The sequence below is a fragment of the Schistocerca gregaria genome, chromosome 1 (assembly GCF_023897955.1).
Source record: "Schistocerca gregaria isolate iqSchGreg1 chromosome 1, iqSchGreg1.2, whole genome shotgun sequence".
Taxonomy (NCBI): domain Eukaryota; kingdom Metazoa; phylum Arthropoda; class Insecta; order Orthoptera; family Acrididae; genus Schistocerca; species Schistocerca gregaria.
The window spans coordinates 945,655,008-945,675,419 of record NC_064920.1 but is presented as its reverse complement, the minus strand read 5'-3'; positions in this window follow the sequence as shown (position 1 = coordinate 945,675,419).

Sequence of the window (20,412 nt, the reverse complement as noted above, 5' to 3'; positions counted from 1 at the left end):
GTATTCAAGAGTAGCCTCCCATATTTGTAAAAATAAAGTACTAACAAAATGTCAGTTTGGTTTTCAGAAAGGCTTTTCAACAGAAAATGCTATATACGCTTTCACTGATCAAATATTAAATGCTCTGAATAACTGGACATCACCCATTGGTATTATTTGTGATTTCTCAAAGGCCTTTGATTGTGTAAATCATGGAATTCTTTCAGATAAGCTAAATCATTATGGTTTGAGGGGGGGCAGTGCACAAATGGTTTAATTCATACTTAACTGGAAGAATGCAGAAAGTTGAAATAAGTGGTTCATGTAAAGTTAAAACAACAGCTGATTCCTCAAACTGGGGGGCTATCAAGTACGGGGTCCCACAGGGTTCGGTCTTAGGTCCTTTACTGTTCTTGATATACATCAATGACTTACCATTCCACACTGATGAAGATGCAAAGTTAGTTCTTTTTGCTGATGATACAAGTATATTCATAACATCCAAAAACCAAGAACTAAGCGATGTAATTATAAATGATGTTTTTCACAAAATTATTAAGTGGTTCTGAGCAAACGGACTCCCTTTAAATATTGATAAAACACAGTATATACAGTTCCGTACAGTAAATGGCACAGCTTCAGTAATAAATATAGACTTTGAACAGAAGTCTGTAGCTAAGGTAGAATTTTCAAAATTTTTAGGTGTGTCCATTGATGAGAGGTTAAACTGGAAGCAACACATTGATGGTCTGCTGAAACGTCTGAGTTCAGCTACGTATGCTATTAGGGTTATTGCAAATTTTGGTGATAAGAATCTCAGTAAATTAGCTTACTACGCCTACTTTCATTCACTGCTTTCATATGGCATCGTATTGTGTGGTAATTCATCGTTGAGTAAAAAAGTATTCATTGCTCAAAAACGTGTAATCAGAATAATTGGTCGAGCCCACCCATGGTCATCCTGCAGACATCTATTTAAGGATCTAGGGATCCTCACAGTACCCTCACAGTATATATATTCACTTATGAAATTTGTTGTTAATAATCCAACCCAGTTCAAAAGTAATACCAGTGTGCATAGCTAAAACACCAGGAGAAACGATTATCTTCACTATGCAGGGTTAAATCTGACTTTGGCACAGAAAGGGGTAAATTATGCTGCCACAAAAGTCCTTGGTCACCTACCAAACAGCATCAAAAGCCTGACAGATAGCCAACTAATATTTCAAAATAAATTAAAAGAATTTCTAGATGACAACTCCTTCTACTCATTGGCTGAATTTTTAGATATAAATTAAGGGAAAAAAACAACTTAAACTTTAGTGTCATGCAATATTTTGTGTAATGTAGTAGCTTGTACAGACATCTTTTATTAACCTGACATGTTCCACATCATTACGAAGTGTCATATTCATGATCTATGGAACTATTAATCTAATGTAATGTAACTGACATTTAATTGTAAGAAATCATACCAAGAGTGACGCAATAAATCTTCAACACATCATTACCTTGAAACTGTTTACTGCCATAACATGCAATTTATAACACAGAAACAATAATATACAATGAAATGCTGTATGGCATCTCCAAACTAGCAAGTGAGGGACATCATGTGAGCCAAACTGAATGCCTGAAATACTATTGGTTATTCATTTTTTGGCTGAGATGTCCCCAACAATAAGTTATATACACACATTGTGGATGCTAGCGGCACTATAACACTCCCTTTGTTCAGTCGAGGCTACATTCACAATTAACAATTTCACCCTGCTAACAGTGATGTGTAGGAAATGCGATACTAGCGGGAGTGCATATGTTATAAACAATACACAGAATATGGTAGACAAATCCTTACTCTATTTTGCTGAACTGAATTATTTTGTGGCCTACAAACCATCACAGATATTGTTGTTCACTCTACTGCACAGGGCAGGAATGTTTATTTTGTCAGTCAGAGGTGACATATAGTTACTTTATAACTACAGATGCCCCCTCCCCCTCTTAGGAGAAGGGGAAGCATTATGAGGTGGTGAGGTGTCAGTGTTACCTGGGGGGGGGGGGGGGAGGCTGCAGAGATATCATAGTCTCTGAGGCAGGAGACCAGAGGGCATATCCATAGTGGGAAGTATCCAGTACTGGTGTGCTGGCATTGGTAGCAGCCTTGGCAGTGGTAATCGAGGGTGGTGTGGTTGATGGGGTAGTGCCATTGTCAACTGTTGCTGGGAGAGCCATGCTGTAAACTGAGGTGGTTATACAAGGGAGCCATCAGTAGTGAGTCGGCACATCAATTCCGCTGTGTCCACGTCGGCTCATATAGGCGAGGTGTGGTGGTAATGGTGTGAAATCATGCTGGCCCTGGTTCTGTTGTCTTCGTACTGCACAAAGACAATAAGGTTTTTGTTAACATCACAGATGTATCCTGAAGGAGAAAGTCAGAGAGGTTGAGCTGCAGTGTGAAAGGGGTAGAAGAAGGTTGGTCAGATGCAGGGCTACCTGACAGCTGTGGAGTCTGCTCTGTGATGATCCAATCTGACTGCATTCTATTAACAGACACTGTCGATCATTTGCTCCAAATCATGATGTCAAATGTGTTCATGCCATGCATAATTACTTTATGATGGCGTGTATGTGACAGATGCTGGTCGTGTCTCTCAGTGTGAATGCATAGAATCACATGCAAGTAGGTGGCAGGTCCTTAAGGATGAAAATCCACAGCATTGCATGGCGTTATTGGATGGCGGGTATATGCAGGCTCTGTATGTGGTGTTTGATGCGGGCAATGAGGTCTGGCAGGTCCCGATTGCCAGGAAGGGATAATGTCTTGCCTTACAGGATCTTGGCTACAGATGCAGCAAGGTTTTTCCTAATAAGTGGTGCGAATGCCAAGCAATACCTAGTGAAGGGCTCCTGTCCATGATTCAGTATGGCACATAAGCACCGCTTTGCTGCTTTTAAAGTGTGGTGGCATCTTTGAATAAAACTGTTCAACTGCAGGTGATTCTTTGTGGTATGGAAATGACACAGTTCGTTGAATAGAGAGGTCTGAAATTGTCTGCAGTGGTTGGTAGTGAGTAACAAAGGCCAACCAAATCATTGGATCCATGTGTTGATGAAAAGTTTGACAACAGTCTCCGCAGATATATCAGTTGTAGATGTAGCCTCGACCCACCGCATAACTCTATCAATAAGTGCTATACTGTAATACTGTCCATCTGAGACTGGAAGTGGTCCCATTATACCCATGTGCACATGTTGTAATCCCCCTTTGGGGTTAGGGATTTGCCAAGGGGGGCTGAGTGTGGTGGCCTGTTTTGCTCTGTTGGCATGGGAAGCATGCCCTGTTCCATGTTGTGCAATCTTTCCACACTTGGGGCCACGGGAAACATTCTGTCACTAAATGTACAGAAGACTGTACCACAGGGTTTGCTTTAGGCAGTCGTAAACAAATAAGTGTGTGCAGTTGAAGGATGATGTGAGGTGGCAGATCTGTGCAGATGCAGGTGATTAAGGCATCTTGTGGTTGTAGAGCGGCCTGGTGCACCTATGGCAAGCCGCTGTGGTTGTTTGGGTAAGCACAAGGTGCTCTGTGGTTACTAGCCTCCTGTCCAAATCTGCTATGGAACAAACAGTATCGATCAGCTGTCAAAGGGGTGCAGATAGGCAGTGTTGTCCTCTGAAGGGGTATCTGTCTTTAAACAGTGATGGAGGGCAGCGGGCCAGGGGTTGAGTGTACTCACTTTATCGTTCAGTGATTGTTATCTGTTGGCACTGTGAAGGTCACATGGTGTGGTGGTGGGAGAGGGCCTGATCCAGATCGTCCAGAGTCACCTCAGACATGTCATGGCTGCACAGAGCAGATGCAATGATGGTAGCCGACAGCGAGTGGGGGAGATCGGGCTGGCAAAATGGCAGTCGGTTAGCCTCCATTGCCTCATAGCTGAGCATGGCAATGGCCTTGCTGACATCAGAGTAACTGTTGAGAGTACAGTGCTGCACTATGATATGAATTCGGTCTGCAAACCAAAGTCCCTCATGTGTGACAGCATTACGGTCTGGACATGGGTGAGAAGTTTAAATAGCCACAGTATCCAGATCATGGGGTCAGGCATCAGCATAAGGTCAATCTACTTGTACGTCTGTAGGCATTACCAAAGTGAGGATGGCAGGTTGTTTCTGAGGGTTTTGTTGCACATGACTATGTGTGGTTACTTTTCTAGGGAGCGTGAGAGGCACTGGAGCAGCAAAGCCTTAGTTGTCTCGTACTTCTTGTGTATGATGCTGCCAGGAATAGCTCGCTAACTAGGTCCATGTCATCACTGAGGTGGCTCAGTAAGATCATAAATCTATCCCATAGACGGACATGAAGCATTTGCATAAAGCGAACCATACTGCCAGGAGGTTGGTAAGGAATGAGGACAGTTTAAAATGAGGCTGGCTGGTCTGGAGATGGTGCACGGGTTGTACACATGGGACTGGCCAGATCATCTCACTGGCCAATGTGGTCGGTGCAGGAGTGCAAGCATGTAGTATGAGGTTGCTGCGTCTCTCAGAAGTACCTGTCTGGAGGTAACGTTGAAGCATGTGATGTGGATCATGTGGACATCGCATTGTACAGAGCATAAACACTGGCTGATGTACCATATTAATGAGGTGGTTGCAGAAGTGCGGTGTTGTGTGGCTCAAAAACCAATGTGACAGGTGTGGGATGTATAAAGCTCAGTCAATTGAATGGAAGTGTCCTGCCTCCATCAATGGTGTACGAGAGTTCAACAGCAGGCTGCGCAGCTGGTGCAGATGTAATGTCAGACATGGGTTGGTACAACATGGATGGAACCTGAAGGGGTGAATGCTGCAGAAAGTCGGGCCTGTGGAGCTTGTTAGTACTGTATGCAGAATGCACATGAGGGTCGTGAGACATGAGGTGTTCACAGTAGTGGCTAGGTTAAACACAGTACGTGGTGCAGGAGGCAAGGCTGGAACAAGCATGACATCACTATCCAATGCATTAGGATCACTTTTGAGAGGAACAAACGATGCGGAAATAGTTGCAATAAGATACTGACACTGTGGTGGGGTTGGCCATCGTAATTTGCTGTCCATACATCCAAGCAATAGACGAGATAACGTCAGGATTATTTGATAGAGTCCATTGTTGATGCGTTGTATAGACGCCGTTAGGAACATCAGTATAGTATTGTGGCTTGAAAAGTCACTGGAAAGGTTCGGAAGTCCGCGGGTAGGCGTGGGAGCTGGAACAGAGGAGAAACTAGGAGCACACGAGGTAACAGTTGCAGGACAAACAGGACGCCATTATCCGTTACTCCACCTGGCATTGTTTCTGTCTAAATCACTGCACTTAAGTTTCTTTCGAATGTTACTTTGTAAATCGTCACACGGGATGTTCATATCACATTGTGGCACTATTTGCGAAATATCCTCGGTGCTGACGTTGTCGCTGTGAGCCGATGCGGCAAACAATGGCAGCACTGTTAAGTACCCAACGTGCGCGACAGATTTGCTCAAAATCACAATGCAGCGTGGTAGATGGGGCACCAATGTACAAAATAAGGTACCACCGGAGGGCATTCATTGTAGAAGATATACGGAGTGTGGTAGATAAATCCTTACTTTATTTTGCTGGACTGAATTAAATGGATGGTCTGCACCGATTTGACGTTCGACAAATACCAAACCGTCACAGGCATTATTCTGCACTCTTCTGCACAGGGCAGCGATGTTTATTATGTTAGTCAGAGGCAAGGTATAATTGATATGTCGCCAAAGACATACTGAGTTCTGTCTGCAAGAAAGGCCTGAACATAACCACAAATGCTGCTTGATATTTCGTAAGCTCATATTTTGTTCACTAGGCGACATTGTGGAACTGCATAGAACGTCTGCTGAAAGCCAAGGACCTTGGAATCTGTGTGTGTGGCATTACCAACTGCCTTCTGGTTCCTATGAATGCACAGGCCAAGCTGAGCTCCACAAGATCATCATTCTTTCAGCTGGTTTTCAGTCTCTAAAAGTGTTGTAGTATGTGAACATAAAACATGTATAATTCTACTACATCTTGATGTCAAGAGCCTATATTTTTGCCCATCTGTCAGTCAACTACTTTTTCGAATCACTTGGAACACTTCGTTACAGTACTCCAGCCACCTGTCATAAACTACAGCTGTAAGTGAAACAAGTTCTTTCACATACTACTAGAAAGATTGGTACAGGTTCTTTTATCATATAAGATTTCTTTGTTGATTGATTTTGTCTGGATTTTTATTAAATGGTCATTTATTTTAACACCTGTCACTTTGGTCTTCGTGTGATAACTGAAAGGAGAACGTACATTATGATCTTATGCAGGAACAGTTTCGGAATACCAAATTCAGTATTTCAGGCCTCTTTCGATTTCCATTTCAGAGTCAGAAATACCACTGAGCGATGGTGTAGATAGTTTATATCTTTTTATTCATTTATGTAAGACCAAAACTTCTTAAGATTTTTCGACAGATTACTGTACAAAATTGTGCTTACCATTCATTGAACATTTGCGTTGTTTTCTTGACGATTGTTTTGGCGGTGTTCCACTTTTGTTTGTCAAAGAATTTTGTGACTTCGTTCAAATCTGTCATTTTGCTTTTGTAACAACTATGAAACATGGCTATTAAGCTTCGGCAGATCTTTCCCAGTCCCCACACTTCTGAACAGTACAAGTGTGTCTAAAGCATTCTGGGCAGTCATTTTGAATTTTACTTGTTTTTACACATTTTCGTCCAGAGATAAGCTCACTGCTTGAATACTCTCCAGTGTGTTTGCTGTCATTCTTGCTAAAAAGATATTTTCCTACTCTTCTTAACGTTCCTTCGAACATATATACCGGTAGTCATTGCTACTGCAGCAGACTTATGGTCAGTGGTTCCCTTCTGAGCATTAATTTATTTGAAAATTTCAGTTCTGTTTGATCCTAGCAGAATAAAGATGTTGCCCAGATGAATTGCTTTTCTAACCAGATATTCGAGGTAATTATCTGAAAACAATTTAAATATATAAAAAACATTGACAATAATCTTAGCAGAATCCCTGTTCCAGGCACCTTTCCCATTCTACAACTAACAAGTTGAAATCTCTTTGTATACCAGTAGGATGAGCAGGTACTTTACCAGCAATACTTTTTATTTGAAGCATTCTACCTGTTTATTACTCTTGAGGCAGCATCTGGCTTTAATCACCTCCAAAGCTTAATCTTATCCATGTTATTTAGATTCAGACTCTGTAAGAATCGCGCTAGATATCGAGTTCGTCACAATATACTCTACCACTAATGTCGTCCAGCCCACCATTGCTATGCATATTCCTATCACAAATTTAGATTTCGCTACTATTTCCTTCTGATTTCAGCCAGCTTTATGTTCATAATGTAATGTAGGACTTATTAATGTTGATAAGTGTGTACAGAATAGGAAATCGTGGTGCCAGGCACATCAGATGTCAGAAGACTAAGGACCGCAAAAAAAAGAGCAAGGGTAATCTGGGATCTTATCATAGTTGTTTCTCTTGTTAACAAATGCAGTGTTCAAATGAACCATGATCCACAAGAACAAATGTTCTCTTTGAATAATGCTACTGTTCTACATCTTTCACGGATTACAGTCCTAAGTTCATCATCGACCCAACAGAGCAGTTCTTTTAACCTAAAAAAACTCCCATATGCAAGCTACCCGTACTCTGCTTCTCAAGTAATCGCTTTGTCTGTGTAGTGCCGGGCTGACCTACATTCATTAGCGATTGCGTCCTGGATCATCACAGAATCAACTACGCATCTAGTTAAAAGTTCAGGTCATCCTCCTTTTGACTGGTTTGATACAACCAGCCACAACTTCTTCTCCTGTGCCAACATCTTCACCTCAGAATAGCTTTTGCTGAATGTATTCCATTCCATGTCTTCTATTACAGGCTTTGTCTGGAACAGGGGTGTTCAGCTTTTTTAGGCTTGAAATCAGCTACATGCAGTTTAGTCCATTTAGAGATCTACTGACTTAAAAATTCACTAAGTTTTAAACACAAAAAACATTGTAGCCACAATGAACAAATACTAAGATCTATAAGATCACTGACGCACTGGACTTCCCCATTACATCTGGTGCGGGGGTGCTATTCAAATGCTGGAGAGCCCTATCAGCAGTGACAATTTAGGGAGAAAATAAGCTGAAGATATGAGCTGAAGTTTGTGTTGGGGAGGACACTCGATTGGTCCATGCTGCAGTGTTGACCATAGTGGTGTAGTGATGTAATGGTCGGCATTTCTGCCTAGTGAGCAAGGAGACCCATGTTCGAGTCCTGGCTGCAACACAAATTTTAATTCATTTCTTCAGCTTCCATCATTATTGTGAACCATTTTAATTACACAAATACATAAAGGGTAATTATTTCTCCGTCAGAAGTTGTACAACTAACTTACTACTTAATTTTGAAGAAATTACATGTGTGTAAAAATTAACATATAGGCTACACAATCATAAATGATGAAAATTTTTAGTGAGATACTTGGCTCTATATATAATTGGCAAGTGTATTTTAATCGATGAATAATTTATTAGGGCCAACCTTACACATTCTGAAAAATGTGGACGATGCAGTTTATTTCTTTACTTAGATTTCACTATGTTCATCGATGAAACCGCTGCCTCACATAGATAAGCTGATCAAAAAGACAGTGAAACATACGACGCCACTTTTACAGCGATAGGGTAGGTTTTTGTACTCACTGATTTCCAGACGTTATTTTCGCTATATTTTGACTTTAAGAAAATATCATTTTGAAATCGAATTATTTCCATTTCAAGTTCAGTCTCACAACAAGAGTAAGGAATACTCGCTTTACTAGAACCATCTTCCACATTTACTTTTTGAAAAGGTTGTAGTATGAAAGCTAGAACATTGTTTGGAAATCCGAAAATCGGTTATGTTCTTCCCACCTCAGCATACAAGTTGCACGTTTTCCTGGATTTAGTTGCACTCGTTTTTCACAAATACATAACTTCACCATGCAAGAAGAAAGAGTGATGCTTGGTGCCAGCATTAAAAATGTTGAAATGCAGATGGAGACTAAAGAGATGGAGACAGTGTCATCAGATTTACCGCCTACAGATAGCGTGCGAAACACTCGTTGTTGACAAACAGGTATTTTACAAAAATAACTCATTTAAGCAGATTCTGAACAAAGATTTTGAAAGATCGACTTACTAAGCCATGGCGATCGACCTGTCGATCGCAATCGACTGGTTGTTGAGTACCGCTGCACCAGAACTACAGTCTAATGTCTATCATTAGACTGTACTAGAACTGCAGAAGTACTTTTCTGACGTCTTAACAGACGTCCTATCATCCTATATCCCTTCTTATAGACAGTGTTTTCTGCATATCCCTTCCCTCGTCGATTCTGCGTAGAACCTACTTTTTTGTCTTATCGGTCCAATTAATTTTCACATCTTTCTGTAACACTACACCTCAAATGCTTCGATTCTCTTCTTTTCTGTTTTTTCCACAGTCCACATTCACATCTGTACAATGATGTGTTCCACACATATATTCACTGAAATTTATTTCCCGAGTTAAGGTCGATGTTTAGTACTAGTAAGGTCCTATTACAGCTGGAGTCATATTGGAAGGCTGCCCTATTTTCAGCCTTTCTGCGCATCCCCCACCATTAACTGCAAGTAGCCAATAAGATTCACTCTCTTTCCTAGCCGCTAGCCGCGAGTTACAAACTAGACTGCGAAAATCTCTCCCCCAGATGCTGTGCTGTTGCCGTATTTTGGTACAATGCAGTTTCATTCACTCAAATGTCGATGCTACTTTCTTGTAGCAGTATAACTGCGAATGTGTTTCCGTAAAACGATCCAGTGTGATTTCCAAATGAAAATATCATGCGATAGCAATAAATGTGAAGTTCCTCACAAGCAACTTTCTTAGTTGTGCGACTAGTTTCGTGGTTTCCTGTCAGAAAGATCACTGCATGTAGTAATTGATGTAAAATCGTCGGATAAAACAGAAGTGATGGAGGTGATATCTGGCGTTTGTTTGCTCCTGATGTAATAAACGATTTAGGAGACAATCTGAGCAGCCCTCTCAGACTGCAGATGGTGCTATGATTTACCGTCTTGTAAAGTCATCAGAGATTTAAAAAAAATTGGAAAACTACTTTGACAAGGTATCTGTGTGGTGAGAAAAGTGGCAGTTGACTGTAAATAACGAAAAGTCTGGAGTTATCCTCATGAGTACTAAGCGGAATCCGCTAAATTCGTTTCACAGGATAAAGTACACGATTCTAAAGGCTGTAAATTCATCTAAATACTTCGGGATTACAATTACGAATAACTTAAGATGCAGCTATCACATGGATAACGTTGAGGGCAAAGCAGACTGCGATTTATTGGTAGAACACTTAAAACATGCTACATATCTATTAAAGAGACTACTTGCAATATTCTTTTCTGCCCTCTTCTGAAGTATTACTGTCAGGTGTGGGATCCACAGCAGATGGAATTGAGCGAAAAAGTTCAAAGAAGGGCAGCTCGTTTTGTTTTTTCGCGGAGTAGAAGAGACTACCACAGATATGATACGCGAATTGGGGTGGCAATCATCCAAACAAAGGTGTTTTTCGTTGTGGCAGGATTTTCTCATGAATTTTCAGACGCCAGCTTTCTGCTCGGAGTGTGAAAATACTTTGTTTACGCCCACATACATAGGGATGAATGTTCATCATAATAAAATAAGAGTAATTAGAGCTCACATGGAAAGATAAACGCGTTCGTGTTTCCTGCGTGCTGTTAGAAAGGGGAACGGTAGAGAAATACCTTGAAGGTGGTTCTGTGAACCCTCTGCCAGGAACTTACTTGTGAATTGCAGAGTAATCATGTAGATGCAGATGTTTCACAAGCAGTCAAGGTGGTTTATGTCCCGCATGATTAACTTTTTCAGATGTGAAACTGAAAGCGATACTTCCATTATTGACATTTTTAAGACTCAGGACGTATCGGCAAGAAAACTGTACATAGTAAACAAAAGTGTCGAAGCTTTAGAAATCTCAGGAAAATTAGTTTTCGTGCCGCCTGTAAGTCATCGAAATCGGAAGAAACCTGTAACACAAATGGTTTTGACAACGATATTTCAAAGTGCTCCGTGTCTGAAATGTATAAAAGAAGGTAATACCCAACATCCAAAAACTTGTTGCAATTACGCCTGAGCAAGCTGGCTTCAAAAATAGCGCTTCGTCAACGTAAAGAATTTTAAAATACATTGGTTTTAAACATATTAAGAAGAGCGCTTTTAATTGAAAGAAGTGACGTAGAAGCAGCACGAAGCGAGTCTGTTATAAAGGTGTGCGATACAAGAGTAGGAGGTAGTTAAACAGTGTATTATCTCGATGAAACATGGGTGAATCAGAATTATTCGATGATGGACCTGATATAAAATGAGTGATGGTACTGGCAGTTTTAGAATTCCGCAAGGAAAAGGTTTTCTGATACTTATTCTGTAAGCTGTGTCTTCTTCTGATTTGGTTCCTGAGGGGAAACTTGTATTTATCTGTAAGAAAAACAGTAGTGACTACCATTCGAAAATTAAGAAGTGATTCACTCTACAATTCTTGCACCGAGCGAGGTGACGCAGTGGTTAGCACACTGGACTCGCATTGGGAAGAATGACGGTTCAAACACATATCCAGCCATCCTCATTTAGGTTTTCCGTGATTCCTCTAAATCGATTCAGGCAAATACCAGGATGGTCCATTTGAAAGAGCATGGCCGACTTCCTCCCCCATCCTCCACTAATGCGATGGGGCCAATGACCTCACGGTTAGATCCCCTCCCCCAAATCAACCAACCAACAATTCTTGTCATGCCTAGCTTCGCAGTCCGTCGTTGTATTTGTCGTGCCAGTTATCATTCAGCTATTACACAGAAATGACCAGATACGAGCACCAGGAAAAGGGGATATTGTGCTTTGGCTGAAAAATAAAAATATTCTGGACAATAGAAGCCAGACTGGTGCTGAGCTCCTGCATTTCATTAATTTATGAATGACGCGTAAGAATGTACAAATTTGACTTTCTTGCATGTGAATGTGGTCACACAGTTTTGCATTTACCCACATATTACTGCCGGCATAATCCGATAGAATTAATTTGTGCACAACTTACGAGCTATGTGAGGAGAAAAACAAAACATTCAAGATAGCCGACACTGAAAGGCGTGTGTATGAAGCTATAGACAGCACCCCCAATTCAGCGTGGGCACACTGTGTGTGTCATGCTGAAAAGTTTCAAAAGTAAGACTTTCATAGGGAGGTGAAGATGGATAAAAGCCTTGAACGTATCATTCTGTATTTACAATCAGATTGTTTGGCCATGGTATCAGATAGCAGATGGTATTACAGAGTAGACTTTGAAATAAAGTAAAGTAATAATCTAAATTGGATTTAAAGACTCGTGGTTTAAAAACATATTTGTCAACATATCAATTGCATACACTGTACGTGAGATTTTCCTAGCTTTTATTGATTTGCAATTTGTAGCCTGTGAAGTATTCAGACTACAATGTTCAACACATTGCCAAGGGCCGGCAGATGTGGCCGAGCGGTTCTAGGCGCTTCTGTCCGGAACCACGCTGCTGCTACGGTCGCAGGTTCGAATGCTGCCTCGGGCATGGATGTGTGTGATGTCCTTAGGGTAGTTGGGTTTAAGTAATTCTAAGTCTAGGGGACTGGGATGTTAAATCCCATAGTGCTTGGAGCCATTTGAACCATTGCCAAGGAGAAGTTTAGCTTTTCCCAGCCTGTTGTATTACTAGCGAGAATGCTAGTCTGGATACCTTCATCAAAGAATCCAGTATTTGGACACGTTAACCCCCGTCGTTATCATGGTACGAATTGGAAAATGCCTTAAAATGAAAGGGAGGGTTACTTGTCAAGATATCGGTGGTTTTCGACGTTATCGGTCAGCATTCCGTCGAGGTACTCACAGATGATGTTCCGTTGTTAGCTTGTTCAATGGATTGAAAATGTGTTCTCCCACTGTAATGTAAACGAGTTAGTTTAAACTCAAAATGCCTGTTGACACAAAAAAATGTGATAACATACTAACAGATTTTACAATAGTCCTTTTCACTAGCGTTTACTACCAGTAATTCTTTTTTACACAGAGTGATTTACATTCGACAGCAGTGAAAAACACCCGCATATGCGAAGTATTCACATTTACAAAATTATACGGAGTAGAAGCAATTTTCAAACGAATATAATGATTTCGGTTTAAATTTGAAGTTATTTTGTTATATATTGCATTTTTACTTATAATGCGGTCCAAATCTCAATGAATGGCAATTATTGCAACTATTTTCGATTATCTTGTCGTTAGACAATCATCATTTTGAGAAAAATTGTTCTTGACTTCTTCACAAGGCTGTATTAGCTGTTGTCGTCTTCCAACATCACAGACAGTTGCTGTAGAGCAGTGGACACAACCTCAAGACTCACAAGTAAGATTTCTCTCATGCAGACGAATGATCGAAATCGGTTGTAAAATACATTATTCCCTCATAGATTTGTACGTATAATACGATGTACCGAAGGGAAACAAACATGATTGTTGTCCACAGCAACACAGTTCAGGAATACGGACTTCGTTTTCCCTCTCTCTGCCGCCACGCATGCGCGAACCTCATCCCGTTCACGCCTCCCTATCGCTTCGCTCCTATGCGTAGAAGCGCCGTCCTGTGTGAAGTGGGCTGTAGCCCTCTTTGTCTCCCCTACCCTGCTTTTTATGTCCTTGCTTTGTATGCCATGTGTTATTTTGCATCCAACGTAGCAAAAATCCTTCATTTCGAGTACTAGATGGCCCACAATATTGATGTCAAGTTTATCACTAATCTCATTTCTGCCGCTCTTGATAACTTACGTATTTCTCCGTTACTCTTAGTCCAGTTCTGTGTTCAGTAGACTGTTGATTCCATTCAACAGGTTATTTATTTATTTCTCACTTTCCATGTAAATAGCAATGTCATCAGCGCATTTTATCCTTGGTATCTTTTCACTTTGAATTTTAAATCCTATTCTTAACATTTCTTTTATTTCTGTCATTGCTTCTTCAGTGTATTGATTGAACTGTAGGGGCGAAATATTGCATCCTAGTCTCATACACCCTTTGTAATCCGAGCACTTCCTTCAGAATTACGAACAACTTGCGCCATTTTACATTGTCAAGTGCTTTTTCTGGGTCTACAAATCCTGTGAACCTCTCTTGATTTTTCCAAAGTGTTACTTCCATTACCAGATACAACATCAGAACTCCTTTTCTAGTTTCTTTACCTTCAGTAAAGACCCTCATTTTTCATTTCCATTCTTCGATAAGTTATATATTTCTTGTCAGCAACTTGTGTGCATTGAAATTTTAAGCTGACCATGCGATTGTCCTCACATTTATTTGCTCTTGTCTTCTGTCTCATAGATTCCAAACACTGATTCGTATACTCGCTTAGTTTCCACTTCTCCCAATGGTTTTAGGAATTTGAAGGAATGTCCTCCATCCCTTCTGCCTTGTTCGATTGCAATTCTTCCAAAAACTTTCAAATTGTTAGTCTAATGGTGGGTGCTCTGCGTCTTCGAAATACCCCGCCTCTTGTAATTCTTGGAAAGTGTATCTGCTATTATAAACCGACATTTATCGCAGAATTCAAGGAGTCTTTCACCCCTTTCTCTCCTACTACCGAGGTCGTATACTCCCGCAACTTTGTGTTCCATTTCTTCTCCTACTACAGTGTTCCGTTCCCCGTGATTATTAATTTTTTATTTCTTTTTACACACTGAGGCACCCACTGGATGCCCTTACATACTGTCTCTGTCCCTTGGTCATCTGCTTTTGTTCAAGGCATGTATACTTCGACCGTAGTTGCTGTTATTGTTTTTCTGTCGTTTCTGATGAGAATAATCATATCGCTAAACAGTTCAAATTTACTCATTCTTCGCTCTCCCTTCTTATTCTTAACGTATCCCTCTCTTTTATACAATTTTCTGCTGGTACTGATATTAACGTATATTCGACTGATCAGAAATCCTTATCTTCTTTCTATTTTATTTCACTGATTTTTGCTGTAGCTAGATCTTTGCAGATTTTTTTAATCGTTCCTACCACATTCAAACTTCTGGTATTCCACACTCTTATTCGAAGAATGTCTTTTTTTTTTAACTTTTTCTTACAGTTACCTACCTCTAGACAGTTCCCTCCCGGAAATCCGTATGAGGTACTGATCGGGAATCGTTTTCCAAAGAGAAGATCATCATGACACTTTAATAACAGACCGCATTTGCTGCGGATATGTAGTGATTGTAGTAATAGTAGTAATTTTATTTATCCGTAGATTTCTTTTACAAAGATGTTCGACATGTTTCGGCTTACATTTTAAGAACAGTAAAAATAAAGTAATTCGCATATACAGACGATTACAGAATGACAAGGTTGGGACATACAGTCGGACTTATACTGGGAACTATCCCAGCATAAGTCTGAAATAATTTACGGAAACCATGGAAAACATTAATCGGGATGGTTTAGGCGTCCTTAATCCAGTGGTTTTCATTCCCTGTTGCTCTCGTTCTGTTGATTTTTGCTGATCCTTCAGCTTTCTGGAACAGGCTTACATTGCTAAAGAAAGATAGTTCACTTGAACCTCTATCTGCTGTTCCTCTCACTTTTAAGAGGCTATAGCCAGGATAAGGGCGACTCCTTATATAGGAAGTCCTGGGCCATCATGACTGGTTATGGTTGTTCGAAATTTAACCATTCGATTGCTCTGACTCTAGAACTCACAATCGTATGATTAGTAAGGACACTATTCCTGGACCACAGTGATCGTCCATGCTCCAAACAGATGAGATAAATGTTAGTTATTTTATGTGTGTTTATTCATCCATCTTTAAGCAATAGAATCAACGTCGTCATGAGTAATGTACAAGAGGTTTTATAAAGTATAATTGACAAATTAAGAAACATACTTACATACAAAATAGTACTACACATAATTAAAGTACACATAAAGAAAGAACATGATTGATAAGGCAACATAAGTGACACACAAAGATTTCTCCACGCAGTTAATAGTTACATCGGAACTAAACACAGTTAAGTCACTAAGTTCCACATAATAAAAGAATAGAAGACAAACTTTGACAGTATTAGTGACACTGCCTTCACTGCATTGCACACAGAGACAAAGGATTAGATCAGTCAGCACAACTTCCTGTTTGCTTTGTGTGTTGTGGACTTTCATAATCTGTTGCCTAGACTGTATTTTAATGACATAATAAATGGAACATTTGACTGGGATAAATCATCATAAGTACCACGAGAGCTGATCTTTCTTTCTTCGGAGGAATGTGCGCATTTGGAAACGTCCTTATCCCGACACTTTAAAAATGTGTGCCGCACCGCTACTTTAACCTCCTTTCGACCAAGCTATCCGGACTAGAAGATAGAGAAGAAGTAATAATGAGAAGACTCAGGTAGCTGCAAAGCATTAATGAGGAACTGCTGTCGTTGTCCCGCAGTTCTAATTGGTTAAAACAGTTTTTTTTTTCTTTTTCCCCGCCACAAATAAGGTAACGATATGAATTGTGCTGTTCGTTGTTCGAGGCAGTCAAAGAAAAAACGGAATATGAGACACTTTCATATGATACATGGTGACAATTGTTGAACTATATGAAAAAAAAAAACATAAATTAGTTACAAACTACGGCGTGCATACACTTTATTCAATATGTAAACGTCACTATACATATTCGGATTTAGGTTATGACATATTCGATATGCATGCCCTCATTGGCAATAATGTGGCTCAGACGAATAGCGAAATTCTGCATGACCACCTGAAGTGTCAGAACACCGATGCTGTCGATAATCTCTTGAATGGCTACTTTCAGATCATCAATGGTTTTGAAGTTGTTGCTGTACACCTTGTCTTTATTATAGCCCCAAAAAAAAGTCGTATGTGTTCAGATCCGGAGACTATGGCGGCAAATTGAGGCCCATGCCAGTGGCCTCTAGGTACCCCAGAGCTAGAATGCGGACGCCAAAGTGCTCCTCCGGGACATCAAACACTCTCCTGCTTCGATGGGATCGAGCTCCGTTTGTATGAACCACGTCTTGTCGAAATCAGGGTCACTTTGAATAATGGGGATGAAAACCTCTTCTAAAGCCTCCACGTACAGTTCGGTAGTCTCCGAGCCATCAAGGAATACCGCACTGATTATTCCGTTACTGGACACAGTCACCTGTTGAGGGTGAGTAGAATTCTCGATCGCAAAATACGGATTTTCAATCACCCAAATGCTCCAATTGTGCTTACTAACGAACCCATCATGAATGGAAGTGGGCTTCGTCGCTAATCGAAGCGATATTCATATCAACACTCCAATCACGTCCCGCGGCCAACCGTGCAGTTTGAACGTCCTAACGCAACACGTTCAGAAGTTAAAACGATTTTATTTCATATAGTTTTATTTCATATAGTTCAATAATTGTCACCCTGTAGATTCTTCTCTACCACAGTGAATACATTGACATTTTTTCCACCAATTATATGGGATGTATCTGGCCAGAAATGTCTACACTTGACGTTATTGTCTTGAAACAGCTACGCCACGGAAGATAATTTGTTTGAGTTTGCTGCTGACCGCGCGCGACGATGGTATCGCTAACCAGTTTCTACCTGGCCTGCTGGTGTGTGGGAGGGCAAGGTCATTAGGCTCACCACAGGTCGTCGTATTAATGTAGTACACACTAGCCCTCGACGCACGTAAACGGCTGGCGTCATACTGTTGACGTCGATAAGGAAATCTTCCAGCACATTCCTTTTTTGCTTCCCACTTCGCTACGTTTGTTCATAGTTTAACGTGTACAGTATTTTCAGGATTTTGTCAAGCCCTTAATTAGCCTTACATTCGATTTTATTGTGGGTGGGCAAAATGAAAATCTCAGAGTTCCCTGCTCAGGCTTTACAGCTTTCTCGAATGCTCGCTATGAGGATAACTTTTTTTAAGTTTTTTACAAAACCAAATAAAGAAAAATGTTTCTTTGTACAGTTCGTTCTCTGTTTCTCCCAATATTCGCTTCTACACTAATATACTTTTTTGTGTGTTCGGAACAATTCTGGAAACATTTTTTTCCCCACTCTGGTCTAGAGTTCTGAAAAAACACGGCTTTGGAAGGATTCTGCAGTTTCTTGAGGTGATGACAATATGACAATATGACAATAAGTTTCCACGCATTATTTGTTCATATAAAAGAACAAAGAGAAGTCATTAGGTGATAAAGCAGATGAACATCAATTGGATTTTTTCCCCCGCTCCCCAGTATCGCAGCTACTTCAGTTCCCTGCCGTGTGACATTGTTTCCTTAAACGCTCAGCTTAAGCAAATTTTTTCGCCAATTTCTAAACTGTCATTGATTTAACAGTAACAAATGACAATTTTGAAAACAGTAGTAACGCCATCCAGCAGTCGCCAGTAAAAACGTAAAAGGCGACCCTCGTATGATGACGATTTTCTACATTTTGTCGTCGAAGTTACCGTGCTTATTGTTAAAGCATTAAGCATTTGCTGTTTCCAAACCAAGTCGCAAGGAAATAACTGTTTTCCACACGTGTTGACTGCCATGACGATAGTATGCTTTATCTGCCATCTTAAAAACCACGTTAAAAATAAATGTGCAACCATTTACCAGAATTCTTTTATTTGGATTGTTCTGCACGTAAGGTTTCTAAAGAACCTGTAGAGATTGTAAGTTTGTGTTATTAGCGAATAACATATTTTTGTGTGTATTTACTGTTATTAAACACAATCTCCACGAATTGTGCGAGTGTATCGTATTAGAGCGCCACAGCAGGCTTATACAAAAGAAATTACTTCGTACATCAATGGAATGGTAGAGCACGTCAAGAGCAAGACTATTATCATTGTAATTATTGTTTTCTTTATTATAATTTCACATACAATGGAATATTTTTCAATGGAAAATCATGTTCGCAGATAACTAAAGAACAATATTTTCCGCTTCCTAGCATGGCAGATTACTACTTCAGTTTCGGTCATTCTCTGTGTCTTTCAGTGTAAGTTGTTGTTGGGAACCACATTATCAGTAGGCCATGCTCTGCGATTCATTCAACTGGCGTTGTACTATAATTCTGTTTTTGCGAGCACAAGAATGAAAACATATCCACCAGAACACAAATGTAAATTTCAACCTTACATTACAGCCAAGACGGGAATTAGTAGACAGTCATTGAAATGAAGACCGAACACTACTTGAAATTTTGATGGTGGAAGGGATAAAATACAAAGCACAGAAGGTGTTTACAACTTGTACAGAAACCATACGGTAGTTATGAGAGAAGAATGGCATGGAAGGGAAGCAGTAGTTGAAAAATAGGTGAGACGGGGTTGTAGCCTGTCTCCACCGTTATTCAATCACATTGCAAAAAGAGTTAGAAGAGAGTTTGAATGAAATGGATAATGTCTTGAAAAAGAGGTTGTTGGATGAATTAAAACAAAGGTAATGGAATGTAGTCGAATTAAATCAGGTGATGCTGAAGGAATTGGATTAAAGAGATGAGACGATGGAAGAAGTATATGACTTTTTTTATTTGGCAGCAAATGACTGACGACGGCCAAAGTAAACAGACTGGCTATAGCACCAAAGGCAGTTTCGAAAAAGAGGAATTTGTTAGCGTCTAATATGTAGTGTTAGGAAGTATTTCCTGATGGTATTTATCTGGAATGTAGTCATGTCTGAAAAAGAAACTTGTTAGCATATAATATAGATTTTAAGTGTTATGTAATATTTTTTGAATGTATTTTTTTGGAGTGTAGCAATGTACGGGAGTTTTGACAAGAAGAGAATAGATGCTTTTGATATATTGTGCTACTGAAGAATGAGGGAATACTGAATCTAACCAGGGAAAAACGAAACTTACGGCACAACTTGACGAGAAAAAGAAATCCGTTGATAGGAAACATCCTGAGAGATGAAGAAGTAGGCAGTTATGCATGGGGGGGGGGGGGGGGAGGGAGGGAGGGAGTTCAAATGGTTCAAATGACTGCTGTGGTCATCAGTCCCGTAGAACTTAGAACTACTTAAACCTAACTAACCTAAGGACATCACACACACCCATGCCCGAGGCAGGATTCGAACCTGCGACCGTAGCAGCAGCGCCTAGAACCGCACGGCCACCCCGGCCGTCTGGAGGGGAGTGTTAGGGATAGTAATAGTAGAGGGACACCAAGGGATGAATGCAGTAAGCAGTTTCAAGTGGAAACAGGCTGCAGTAGTTACTCAAAGATGAAGAGTGTGGCACAAGATGGATTAGCATGGAGAGCTGCATC